The sequence below is a fragment of the Lissotriton vulgaris genome, chromosome 2_1 (assembly GCF_964263255.1).
Source record: "Lissotriton vulgaris chromosome 2_1, aLisVul1.2, whole genome shotgun sequence".
Taxonomy (NCBI): Eukaryota; Metazoa; Chordata; class Amphibia; order Caudata; family Salamandridae; genus Lissotriton; species Lissotriton vulgaris.
This window is the reverse complement of record NC_141687.1, coordinates 1,587,891,724-1,587,906,196: the sequence shown is the minus strand read 5'-3', so window position 1 is coordinate 1,587,906,196 and position 14,473 is coordinate 1,587,891,724. Positions and strand designations below refer to the sequence as shown.

Sequence of the window (14,473 nt, the reverse complement as noted above, 5' to 3'; positions counted from 1 at the left end):
GCATCAAACTGTGCATTTGCCATTCCTAAATTGTGATTTTTAAGTAATAGCAATTTAGGAATCGCAAATGCATATACATATAGGAATCACAAAAATATTTGTGATTACGACATATTCCTTATTTGCGATTCACAAATTGTGATTCACAAATAAGGGATTGCTTCCCATTAATTCCATTGGGCCTAGAGGCCCATAGGAATCAATGGGAATTGCATGTGCAATTTGCGAGCACCAAATAGGTGCAAGCAAATTGTGCATGCAATTTCAAGGGTGAAAGGGTGCCAAAAGACACCCGGATGCACCCCTGAAATTGCAATTTCAACACATGCTGCACACACACATGCTCCATGGACATGTATGTGTGCAACATAAAAGTTAAATAAATGCATTTTTGTGCATTTTTCAAAGTTCTCGTAAATTACCATCAACTTTGAATTGGTGGTAATTTGCATTTCTTAATTGCGAAATCTCAATTGTTTTAGCTTGTTGCATTTAAATGCAATTGCAATTTAAGTAATTGCAATTTTAGCGATGACTTAAATAGCGATTTTGCATTTGGGATGATGCATCCAAAACGCAAAAATTGAGGTCGCAAAGGGTTTTGCGACCGCAATTTACAATGTTGCATATAGCCCTTTGTGTATGATTTAATGTATGAAACATAGATCACATGAAGTGAGTTGAATTAAGTTGACTTTTTAATCAAAGCCCGGGTTCTTTTTCCAGAATTTCTCTGATAAACCAGTACTCTGATTTATTCTCTTACAAAGATTTGGACCTCATGGCCAGTGCATGGTAAACATACAGGTCTAGATGTATTGAGCACCAAGTGTTTGATGATGGCACTTGATGGTACTTATGACTCAGGAGAAATTGCAGCAACCTGACGGATTTCCGCACCCAATCGACAGACCTGACATCCAGACTGAAAAATCGTGGTTACCCCGAGAGAATACTGAATAAAAGTTACAAGAGGGCACAACATCAACCTAGGGAAGACCTCCTTGAGGACAATCTAAAAGAAAAGAATGAAATCCCCCTGACTTGTGTCACCACGTACACTACTGCATCCAACACTGTGAAGAAGGGGATAGACACTGGAGCATCCTAACTAGGAAAAACAGAACATGGGACAAACCCCTTTTTTCATTCAGGAAGGGTAGAAGTCTTAGGGACTCTCTTGTACATACATTGCCCAGAGTCCAACAACCATCAGGACCCTCATCCATAACTACTTCATGGGGTCTACCAAGGATAACAGACCACTACCCCTGCTCCAACTGCAGTGTTTGCCATATGATGAAACACACAAAAACCCTAGAACTAGAACCTGGAAAAACCTGGTCACAACTCTCCCACACTAATTGTAACTCAATCAACGTGGTCTACCTGATCACTTGTCCCTGTGGGTTGAATTATGTAGGAATGACAACGCGCAAGGTAAAACAACGCGTATGCGAACACAGGAGTAACATTAGGTGTAGGAGAATTACCACCAAACTCAGTGAACACTACATACAATCAAACCACACCACAGATGAGCTGAAATGGACCGTTATAGAACAAGTGAACACAGGCCGCAACACCCACCAATCTCTGTTCGAGAAGGAACAAAGATGGGTCTATCGCCTAGGAACAGATACGATGGGACTTAATGACAATGTCCCATGGAGCACAGTACTGAAAAGATAGCCACACAACTGTTCTTTTCACAACATATGAGTATGTCTATAGACGATATCTGTGCCTTTCATAATGCTCTTCCACTGATCCACAGTGGATCCCCCACTCACATACATATTGATTTGCCTATCTGCTTAAATCAGCAATATTGTAGTCATAATGCAGTCATAGTCAATACAACAAGAACCCGGATTGTACATCACTGGGTGTCTTGCATATACTGGGTTAATTGCATACACTGCTCTGGGTACTTGGACAGAACTATGAAACCACCCCGCTTTCTGATCTGACAACTATTCCCAATCAAGACACATCTCTCACCCACAAGTTATATCCCAGTGTTGGGATGTATTACGAACGTCTGGCCAATAAAGTTATTTTTTGAACTATGAAACGTTTTCTTCCCAAAACCGGTCAGCGTTCTAGTTTCCCCTGACTACAATGGTCACATGAACACTGATGGAACACGGTAATTGGCCACGCTAGCGACGCGATGTGATAACCCAATCACGGTACGCGGATGCTTTCACTCGCAGCCCCAGAGTGCCCTGAATGGCTGCTACTGCCTATTAAAGAGCCGAGTGATACTAAAAGGGATCTGTCCATCATCCCCTTTGGTATCGCTTTGTTGGCCTTAAGTTGGCAGGGTATGCCCAGACGTGGGCCCCTTGCTCACTTTGCCACTGGATTCAAGATAGCCTGGCTGATTAGGATTATGAACCTGAAACCGGTTCCAGGATGCTTGTTTCCCGTCCAGGGAAGACATGGCTTGGCAGTTCAGGCTAGACTCTTCCCATGAGGCACAGGGTCAGACTGATTTTCATATGGCCATGTCTGAACTTGGATGGTTGAGTGAACTAAAGAATGATGATGGATTAAACCCAGATCAGTTGACTGGGGGTGAGTGTTTGATTTTCTCAAGCGCTCCGTCCATCATCCCCTTTGGTATCGCTTTATTAAGAGCCGAGACACAATGGCCACAACATCGACGGGGTCAGGTTACAGAGGGTGATTCCAGGTTCAGAGCGGGTGCGTGGCTTTGCTGGCATGAGTAGATATCAGGGCACAATGCAACGACTCAGATAAGTAACTTTCGGCAAAGGGCAATGTTCCTGTTTTTTGACCACGTACTTTTCGTACTTTGCCCTTTTTGTTGCAGGGTGTGCCAACTAGCCACCACACCACTCCTGAGACCCATGGGGTGATTAGTGATCATACCTTATCTAAGCGTTTCTGTAGTGTCTATTTCCATCAATTACAAAATCGCTGGCCACTTTTGCAGACGAGGGGCTTGTGAAAGTCATGATTAATTGCTGTGCGCCACAAACGCAAGTAGACCACTCGACGTCCTAGTTGGCGTGCAGGTTTAGTAGCGCTACTTTCACGATGTACCTTCACATTTAGAGTGGCTTTTTTCACAACCACTAAACGCTAAATGTGAAACGTAAATGCACTTTTTTTTCTTCATAATATAGCACCATAGCTCTGTGAGACCTCCTTATAGTGCACCATTTGAGAGGAGCACTACTATTGGAAAATTCTGAAACAAGCAGACGATTCTGACATGGTGCAAGACTAATTGATTTTACCTATATATGTTTGTCTGTGTCTGCTTTCCTTTCAGGTAACTGCTAGGTGCCGAACAAATTCAGGTACCCCTCCCGAAGCAGGTTTTTAAAAAAAAAACATTTTTCTTGTTTTTTTAAACTTTGACTACCAGGTTAGGGTGGGCCTTATCGCGCTCGTACCATCTGGGTCTACACATTGGTTCTGATGAATGCCTAGCTACTTGCATTTGGATAGACAGAAACATGTTGACTGCACACAGCGATGCATAGCTGAACAATCTATCCAGCTTTCCTACTGCCCGCTCCACTTTTTAACCGTGCTGGGTTTGCCAACGACCTGGTCACTTTTAATTCATTTCACATTTCACTTTCACAAATATAACCAGCTCCGCAGTAATTCTGGTGCCAAAGCACACCGGGGGGGTTCTAGACCTTCCTGGTGGGGCCCGATGATGAAGCATATCACCAACTAGGTTGGTGAGTGAGGGCTTTCTAAAATAATCTACTGAGATTCTTCTGATTTCTTCTCTCACCAGGAAAAGTGCACTCTTTTGTTGTTTTGATTGTCTTATCTTTTTAGGCAATTCAATATTTATCGCTTTAGCCACTAAAATGGCAAAAACAATCAGCACAAAGCTCAGCCTAGTTTCTCGGATTACGCCTTACCCACATCTTGCCAGAAGAGTTGAATCACAAGTCTGTAAAAATACTTGAAGATCCACCAGTCTTGAACAGGATCTTTATTTCATACAGGCAGCAACCACGAAGAACAGTCTTTCCCTCCAGCTCTCCTTTGAACTCTTTACATATGTTAATTCCAAGATGACCTATGTTAATTGGATTCTCAACCCTTCAATTCTCCAAGCACATACCAACACATATCCCTCCCTAAAATAAATAAAAAGGAAAACAAAAACATGGTACAACGCAATAACAAAGGGTCCTAGTTATAAAAGGTCAAAGGAAAACAGCAGATACTTTCAACATGTGGGATGATACTTGCTGGTATAACGAACATTCATAAGCATATTGGTCATTCACTTGGGTTTAACATGCCCCTACCAGTGGGTCAAGGTGCTGGGTCAGCAGCTACATTGTCATGTTGGAAAGCATACCCAAATTTCACTTCACTTCACTATAGCACTGTTCAATATATTTTTTTCGTTGATCACTACTGCAATAACCAGTGCTTCTCCTGAGGATGGAGGAAGTATACAACAAAAATGAAACCCAATGAAGATGCTGTCACATTTTAATGCATTGTGAGGAACCAAGATATTCCTCCTCATGATTTGAGTACTTGAATGAGGGTTTTTTATTGACAACCCAAACAAATATTACAGAGCCTGGTTACTCACGTCATGTAATCCATTCCCTTTAGATTTTGAGATGTTAACTGAACACCATTATCCATTCTAAGCTCCTGAAGAATAACCTCAGGAAAGAATACCTCCTTCAGGAAGTTGACCACCACCATGGTGTTAATGGAATTCACACACTTCGTCACCCCCAACTTAGATAGACCAGTACTCCACCTTTAGAATCATATAACGTCCATGGGAACTTTTACAGGAAATAATGGAGCTTTCATAACCATTTTGCTTTTATTACTTCTCTCATGAGTGTCACAGTCTTTGACAACACCCTCCACTTGTCTGTCCAAACTAGGCCATCAATACCACTTTCTCACCCTGGATTTGGTCAGGGTTCTGCCTAGGTGACCCTCGTATGCGAGATTGACGTTTTTACTTCTAACCACTGTGGGCAGGACCAACCTGTTATTTCTGTACAATTCACCACCAGTCCACCTCAGTTCATTTCTTACATTTCAACACCCCCTCAAATCCTCTGGGAGAGCTTTATAATCTGGCCAACTGCTCACTATGAATTCCTTGAGCTCTTTCGCAACATCACCTCTCTCTCTAGCACCTTCCCTCTCACTCTACTATAGTGCACTCTCACAAATTTAACTGACTGAGCTGGAATGCTCAGCCTCCATCTCCAACAACTTGTTGCCTAGCTCCCCATCCACTGCTAGCCAGGATAAGCAATCAGCATCCCCATTTTTCAAACCCAGAATTTATTTCACCTGGAAATTAAACTCACTCAGACCCTCCACCCACCTTTTAATGTAAGGGGTAGGCTCATCATCCTTAAAACATATGAACCAAAGGCCTGTGATCAGACTGAACAGTAAATTGTATTCCCCACAGGTATAACTTAAAGTTTGTAACTGCCCATGCCAAGGCCTCCCTCTCTATGACAGAGTTGTTTTCTGCCACACAACTAAGCGCTCATGATGCAAAGGCCACCACTCTATTCACCCCATCATCTCTCTGCCAGAGCACTGCCCCAGACCTTTAAGGCTGGCATCAGTGGTCAATATGGTTCTTTTGTGTTATCAAAATGCCTCAGAGTAGGCAACAAACTGATATGACTATTGATGGATTCAAATGCTCTGCCACAGTCCCCAAACCATTCAGATTTGATAGACATTTTCAATAACCTTCTAATCAGCTGGGCCAACACTGAGAAACTGGGTATGAATTTAGAATAATACACGGCCAAACAATGGAAAGATCTCGCTTGATCCTTGCCAGTGGTACTAGTGTCTTAGTGATGGAATAAACCAGTCAGCCTTGAATTTCACTCCCTCTGCCAATATAATGCTGGTCCAAATATGAAACAGCTGTAACTCAGAACATGCATTTTTTACTTTTTTTAACATCAAACCAGCTCCAGCCAATCACTTCAACACCTCCACTAGGATTCCAATATGCTTCTCACCATCCTTACTATTTTTCAGGATATCATCCTGAAAAAAAACCATGTTGTTGACCCCCTCCAGCACCTCCTTCATTATCGCTATCACAGCAAGGTTTTTAGTGTCAGAGAAGCTCTGGGCTCACTGCCAATAGTACATGCACAAGAGATTGTATCTTGGAAAAATTAAATTGGTGGTGCAACTGGGTGAGTGGAGAAACCCTAATAACCACTCATAAGTCAAACTAGCAAGCTGGTGAAACACAAAGATTCAAGGAAAGGAAACCCTATGCACATACATGTAATATCAAAAATTAACGTATACAGTTAAACATGCAACAAGTAAAGCAAATAAGGCTGCAGAAAATCAGGGATCTCCTGTACAGCATAAGTAGTCTTCTGTTCTTTCATTTTCATTAACAAGACAGCAGCCAGCCGATACATGTTTCATCGCTTCTGCGAATCCTCAGGGCTCAAGATCAGCTGTGTATATGTCTAAGGTCGCTCCGCCGGTGATACTTCCGACCCGGTGGGGCCCGTGACCAGTTCAATGGAGAACAGGGAAGTAGAGACGGCACCCTTGTGGCGAGAATTCTTATATCGTATAGTGTAGTCACAAGATCGCTTTCAGCTAAGTTTAGATGCTGACGTAAGGTATCTTCACTGAGTCTGCCGACAGAGTACGATCAGGCAGGAATCCCAGGAGCTATGTAGCTGTAGGAGAGGTGGAGTGGATACCTCTACACCCTCTCATTAAGATCAGCGATTAGGAGTAAGGGACATGCAGAGTATGTGGCTCTGAGTTCCCTCTATTCTGTGTATTATCTAAAGCGTTATGCGCTGTGTCTAAGTAGCTCCTGGGTCACTGTTTTCCTGGTTGTGCTCCTGGTCACAGATGCCTGCCCCAAGGGCATGCTCATGAAACGGTAAGCCCAAAGAGGCATTACAAAAGAATGTATGTGTCTGTGCTCATTGTGCAGTTTGAGCTCATGATAGGCAGAAGAAAGATCTACCACATTAAAAATGTTCACCTCTCCCAGCATAGTCAAGGCTTCTGAAGTATTGGCCCTGACTATGGCTGGCGATCAACCCAAATATGTTTGCTAAGATTGTGAAGGTCCACTCACATGCACATTTATTTTCCACCATATATGGGCACTAAACAATTGGAGCAAGCCACTTAGAAGATTCAATATGCTCAATTATTCCTTCTTTCAACAACCTGTCAATCTCAGACTTCAAAGGTTAAAGCGTAAGATTGGGAACCTTCCTCAGATTATGAATACACCGAACTTTGTTCCCCTTAACACCTTGGCTGCTGTGACTTTTCCCCTCCTGTGCTAAAATTCCTTGAATTCCAGGGTTTCATGACGAGATCAGCTCGTCATAAGCAGAGCTCAACTGTGCCTCATGACAAGCTGAGCTCGTCATGAGCATCGAAAGGGTTAAGAATAATCTTGTGTCCAAAGTTCTTGGAAGGCCTAACTTGTCATTAAACACCCTGCAAAAGGGTGTTTGGCCAAGTTGTTGGCCAAGAGCTCTGATGTAAAAGAAGCTGTTGCCCTTGTTGGGTGTATGGAGAGTACCGACATTTGAATTTAACTTTGTTAAATACATCCAGACTATGCATGATTCGGAAGGATTAGTGGTGGTACCGTTGGGGGAGGGTGATGTTTAACCCCTTCTGTGCTGCGCGGATTTTCACCCGGTGCTGAACGTTCCATTGGGCCTATGGAACCATGACGGAATGGTTCCGTCATAAGCACAGGCCACCTTATGCTCATGACGGAACCGTTCTGTCATGAGCATGGAAGGGGTTAATGCAGGAGCAGAAAAGAAAAGTAGAGCACAAACCCTTCCCACCCTTGGTCAACATATTGAGAGCATTTAGCTAATGGTCTTTATTAATTCTCATTCATTCTTGAATAGAATTCATCTATCCACTTCTCACCCATCCAACTATTCATTCATTCATCCATCCTTGGAGCTATGCAGTCATGCCTTCAATTTCCATCTATCCATTCAAGACTGTACAAGATTCTGTAATGAAACATATGTTGTAAAACACACCATATTCTTGGGTAGAGAACCCTTACAAATCGCCCTTGCAACGGTCAGAATCACTCACTACCCTCACTGGCTACATGAAATGTGGAGGTGGCCTGACAAAATTTGTCCAGCTTTGCTTTCACAACCAGTATACAGACAAACCGGTATATAATGCCTACCATAACAAATTCTAACATCGCCTGAAAAAATCTTCTAAAATGTTCACCCACTTTTGAAGATCTTTTTAGACCTAGCAGTAGCTAAGAGATTCTGACAATACACTATAGCAGCAGACAGTAAATTCAGTAAAAAATATCCCCTGTAATGTGAGTGCATTCCTCTCCTCAGGTTCACCTCCTTCTCAGCTGGGCCCTTGAGGTCCATTGACAAAAAGCTCTTGCATGTTCACCACAAAGCTGTACATTACAAGATATAGACTCTCCTATTGAGGAAGAGGAGCACATTTTGCACTCTGATCACTCGACCAAAACAGGTGTCAATCCCAGAAAACCCCAAGTAGCTCCTTTGTTTAACAAGATTACCAGGAAGCCCAAATAGCTCTAATAGCAGTCCCAAAGAAAAAGAGTAAGTGATCTATATGGTTACCAATATGCTTCCACGTCCTCCTGTCTCTTTAGTGCCCTCAATTGTTTTCTCTAAATATTTTTTTCCCCTGGCCTCCAATGATCAAATTGCTAGCAGTTCAGATGAGCCTTTAAATTGTATTCCACACTCAGCAGCTGTACAAGAGGCAAGTGCACAAATCAGAGATCTCTGTGAAGGTCTCAATTCCTTGACGGCAGAATTATCAGACCTAAGGTGGAAGGTTCTACTGCTGAAAAAATCTCAGCACTTTGAGCCACTGCCTACAAGGCCTATAAAGTGGCCTGACCAGGAACACAGAGAAGGAGAATCATTCAAACCTATTCCCCAATCTAACCAGGCCTATTGCCGGCCACATAGTTAGGGCCTCCGGCCATAACATCTTGCCTACCGGACCCCATCCAGCAATCGTCTTCCCTCTCACCTGCTACTTTGTGCCAAAACACCTGTTGGGCTAGCAAGGTCTTTCATCTAATCCACCCATGAGGAGATAATGAGGAGCTTATTGCTCGATCTATTTCATCACTGCAACGACTACTCTATTCTACCAGGAATTCGATCTTACGTCCGCATCTCATTTGCAAAATCACGAAAAGCACAACACCAAACATGACACCTTCACGCACTTTAGGTCAATCTACATGATAGCCACCCCCCGACTTCACCCATCCGATGTGATCCACTGGATCAGGGACATTAGGAAGTTCCACAGCGTCATTCATTCTGACATGATTAGGTCTATTCACTTCCCAAATCCAGGCAAAAATTAAACTACAATTCACTCATTCTTCTACTGTTACCGATATGTTGGCTCTGCAAGCCTGATTTTTCTTTTCCTCTAACTCCACAATCCAGTTTAAATCCAGAGCTTCCCTTCCGCAAACAATAGAGCAACCTTGTGTCCTGTCCCCATTATTTCCTATAAATTGATTGGAGACTGTTGAGATTACAATCGTGCCTGGAAATAAAACTTGCTCCCCCTAAACATCCTCTAACACCTTTAATCTCTTTGCTGATATTCCTTTGTTAACTTCTGATGATCAAATGCACTCTAGCTGTATGGAAGTGCAACTAGATGGCACTGGAAAAATCCTGCACCCCCTCCCAATAAACCACCTACATTTCTCCCAGGTTCCAACACCTCTGCTATGCCCAGTTTTACTAACATATTTACTTTGGTCTCTTGGAACATAGCAGGGCGTGGATGTAAAGTTGCCAAAGTGGATTGGGGGGGGGGCTTTATCGAACAGGGTGATATCATTTTGTTCCAGGAAACTTTGGAAATCACTCCCTCGCACTGGCAAGGTTATAAGACCTTTTATTTCCCAGTGTATAAGTCTCATGTCTATAGACCTTCTAGTGGCCATGCAGTTTGGTTCAAGATCTCTGTGAGCTGCCAAATAAGACAGCTTTCGACCATTTCTACGGACTTACTTGGTCTAGAAATTCAATGAAACTGCTCCTCCTAAATGTTTATTTCAAAAGCGGCATACAGACATCTGAGTCTCCAGTTTTTCACCTTCTGAGAGACACTGTAGTCAAGGAAATAGATAAGAGGCCACTATAATCGTGGGTGGGGATTTCAATGTGTGCCTTTAACACTCAGCACTATTAAGGGAAATTGTAATCAAGGAAGATTCGTATTGGGGTATCTCTCAACGTCATGGCCCCTACATTAACATGCTTCCAAAGGTAGCCTTACAATTGATGGACTTCTGCTTCTGCTTTCACTTGAGAGCCAGTAAGAGTAAAACAAAATCCAACGTGGAGAGGTACCCCACCTTCGCAAGGAATTCTTGTTAAAGTCATATCAATTACATTCTTGTAAATCTTTGCTCCTGGGAAATTATACTTGATATGGAAGTCCTTCCATGATTCAAGAGTGATCATTTTTCCTTTCTCCCCTCCTTTCAGGGTGACATTAATAGTACAGACCATAATCAACGTCTCCCTTGTGGAGACCTAGTAATGAATAAGTGTGTGGCAAATAATGAGGGTGTTCACACCCAATTATACCAGGATTTCATCTTGATTCAGTCCTCTTTAGCCGAGATCAAGAACAGTCCCCATAAAATACTGGGTGTCCATAGCAAGTGGTTTGAGGAATCAAAATTAAGTTTATTTACCAAACCCCCTCCTAGCAGTAGTGTGCCCCTGGCTCCTTACATTGTTTAATAAGGATTGCAGGGTGGCAAAGAGACATCTAATTAACATTATCAAAAATGGTTCTCTCAAATCCTCAGGGGGTAGATTCACAAGCTCCTTGTGCCACTGGTGCTTAATATTTTGTGATGCACTGGCTGTGTATTTTACTGCCCCATATTTACAAGGACAAGAAAAGCCACCCTACGTGGCTTTTCCTGTGCTTGTAAATATGACCCCTTTATGCACAGCACTTTGCGTGAAAGGGGAGTTCCATTTAGGCATGGGCGGAAAATCCGTTCCGCTCGCGGATTTTGTGGATTTTCGGGAAATCCGCAATCCGCGAGATTTGCGAATCTCCCGCAAAATCCGCAAATCCGCGAGCAGCGGATTTTGCTCGCACTGCTCGCACTGTTCGCGTGAGTTCGCGCGAGTTCGCGCCCCGCGAATAAGTGCAAAATTGCAGAAATACGATTTTAGCAAAACTGAAAGTAACTACTTACCAGGTTCAAAAGTTCAGGCTCATCATTAGTAGCCATTTCCTGTAGTGCTTCCTGAGGGGCCCCTCCAGAGTTCAGTTGCCAGTTGAAACTATTATGTGACCCTGCTCTGAACCTCAGAATAGTTACACATATGCCACAAAGGTCCTGAATTACAGCTAAGGGAGACAAGCAGGAGCCAGGCTGGAAGTTAAAATCCATTAATCAGCCCCTAATTCATTATTGTCAGTTGGGGCAGGGCAGGTGTTGTAACTAATTTTGCAACAATGAAAGCACTTAGCAAGTGCAAAAGATCACTAATCAGGGCGCACTAAGGAAGCAGGTGCCAGCTAAAAAAATATTCTGTGACACATTAATCAGCCCCAAATTAATTCAGGTCACTTGAGGCAGGGAAGGTGTGCTTTGCTTTGCCGAAAATAATGTACACTGGACAACCAGAGGGTGTGGTGATGAAACAGAGGGTGGCATGGGTGGGCCAGAGGGTGGCATGAGTAGTCAGAGAGTGGCAGTGGTGACAGAGAGTGGCAGTGATGAAGAAGAGTGTCCCAAACAGGCTGGACACGTAGAAACAACAAGTTCGCGAAACTTGCGACCCGACAGGTAAGTTCGCAATTTGCGAAAGTGTACAAAACCCTCGCGAACTGGCAGAAACACGGGCGAACACAAAAAAAAAAAATCCGCTAATTCGCGGGAATTCGCGGATTTTGCGGATTGCGAATCCGCAAATCCGCAAAATTCGCGAACGCGAGATCCGCAAAATTCGCTCATGCTTAGTTCCATTGGTGTTGCTCTGGGTGTTCCTACGCAACACCTATGGAACCTGCCACATTTCCAGATTTACAAGAAATCGTAAACCTGGAAATGCGTCTGAATGCTACGCCTCCGCATGGGAGGCGTAGGGAGCCACAGGGAGGAGTAATGTATTTATGTCTCCTTGTTTTTTCCATCTTTCTATGCGTGCTGCTTTCTGCAGCACACATAAAATGAGGAAATCACCTCTGGTGATTGTTTATTTACAGGAAGGTGTCCCTTCCTGCACATAAGCAATCATTAAACAAATGGTGTTTTGCAAGTTCTATGTGTGCTAATGCAGCACACGTAGAAGATGTAAAACACCATTTCAGATAGTTTATGTGCAGGAAGAGACACATTCCTGTACATAAATTATAATCCCCTTGCAAGGCACCATGGTGCAAGGGTGCCTGTGTCGGCGCATGGTATGCCCATTCTGTGTCAGCGAAGGGAAGAGCTTAGGAATACGACATATTATTGTATATATTTTGTATCCCTGTTCTCTGAAAGGTCTGAAGCAAGGTGCAGCCAAAGGGCTTTAGCACCTTTGGCTGCAGCACCTTGTTTGAAATTAGGCCCGCTCTGCTAGAGCTTCCTATAAATCTGACCTAAACAATGCCCAAACTTCTTGGAGTACAGCAATCTGGAATGATGTCATGATTGCCGCACAATCTCGGAACCAGGCAGCTTTTTGGCACACTATATTGCATGGTGCTAAGACAACCGAGGCACAAATCCAACATCCTCCCACATAACTTGGTTAATTATTTCCAAACTCTCTATAGCGACCTCATGACTCTCTTCATTGAATGATCCCCAGTGAACAAAAGCCTTATTGACTCTAGCCTGAAAATATTCTGTAGGCAGGTCCTGGATCGCTTACAGACTGGATTGATGATAAAGAGATTCTGTCCCAGTTCCAGGCTGGTTTTCGCTCTAAGACCTGCATGGTTGACCAGGTTTTTTACATCCCAACTTATCAGGTTGAAAGAGGTTGACATAAATAGGGGAAGCGTATACATCACCTTTGTTGACCTTAAAGCGGCCTTTGACATGGACACCTAGATTTAAGCTCTGGTGTACCCTGAGAGATCCAGGGCTTCCTGATCCCTCTATCACATGATTATTCAGCTCCACAGCAATGATTTTGCCCAAATTCTCTGGAGAGTCGATAGGAAAACCGCTGATCGCTTTGGGGTTGACAAGGAAGTCAGGCAAGGCTATATCCTTGCCCACACTTAGTTTATCCCCATTATCAATGGCTGTGTCAATTGTCCAATGGTCTGTGACAACGATCCCCCGGAACTCAGGGGCTCAAAAATACCAACTGCTCTTTTCGCAGAAGACACGCTGCTGATTTAAAAAAACTTCAAAGGGCATTGAGACTCTCCTCCTGAGGTTTAAAATGTTCTTCCTGCTCTAACACTGGCCTGACTATGAACATAAACAAAACTAAGTTCATGGCAATTCCCCCACACAGGGGATTTAGAGGGGCATTAACACTCAATTGATTGGAGCTGGAAAGGGTATACTCAATTTCGATGTACCATGGTATTTGGTTATCCAGTTCCAATTATTGGACAAGGAAATCACAAAAAGTATGTTCATGCTTAATCATAGAGCAACCACTATTCCAAGATTTGCAGACAAGACCTCCTTTTACCCTATTTCACCCATCTTTGAAGTGTGGAGGGCTAAAGCGTTAGCAGCTGCAGTGTATGGGCAGAACTTTGGGATGATGTCAACACTGATACACTGGAGGTAGCCGAAAACAATTTCTGAGGGCAATCTTTAAACTACAAAGTACTCTTTTCATCTTAAAAGATGATCTAGGCATTCAGTCTGTCTTTTCTCTAGTATGCCTCAAACCCATATTATATTGGTTGCGAGTATGGTCCACTCCTGAGTTGACATTCTATAGCATGGGCCTATGGTATCTGCTGGACAGCAAAAAGAGAGGGGTTGCTCTCTTATGGCTGGAACATGTAAAGCAGTACCTCTACTCCTTGGGCTTGCCAGAGCTTTGGCTAGACACAACATCCATCACACCCTCCTCTTCTAAAAAGTCCCTCTACTGGAAACAAGAGGAGATGAAATTAAATAAGCACCAAGACCTGGGGCGCCTTACTCATTTTTTCCCAAGCCTTTCTCTGCCAAAGAAGCTTATATGGATGAAATCGATCCTCTCTTCACCAAAGCCCTTTACAACAGGTTTAGGCAAGACACCCTTCCGCTAGCATGTTGTACAGCTAAACAGAAGTACGGCCCGGGAGGTAGTAAACCCTGCCCAAAGATTGTAACCTACACTATAATCACTCGCTGCAAGTGTTTTACTTTACACATGCACACACCCCTCCCCAGAAGTGCACGGCT

At 43.4% G+C, this 14,473-nt stretch overlaps 1 protein-coding gene across 1 annotated transcript in view; it reads left to right on the top strand.

Moving 5' to 3' along the window:
• LRP1B (LDL receptor related protein 1B) overlaps positions 1–14,473 on the top strand; it is a 3,669,685-nt gene that overhangs the window by 1,319,513 nt on the left and 2,335,699 nt on the right. The gene's annotated exons all lie outside the window — the stretch shown is intronic.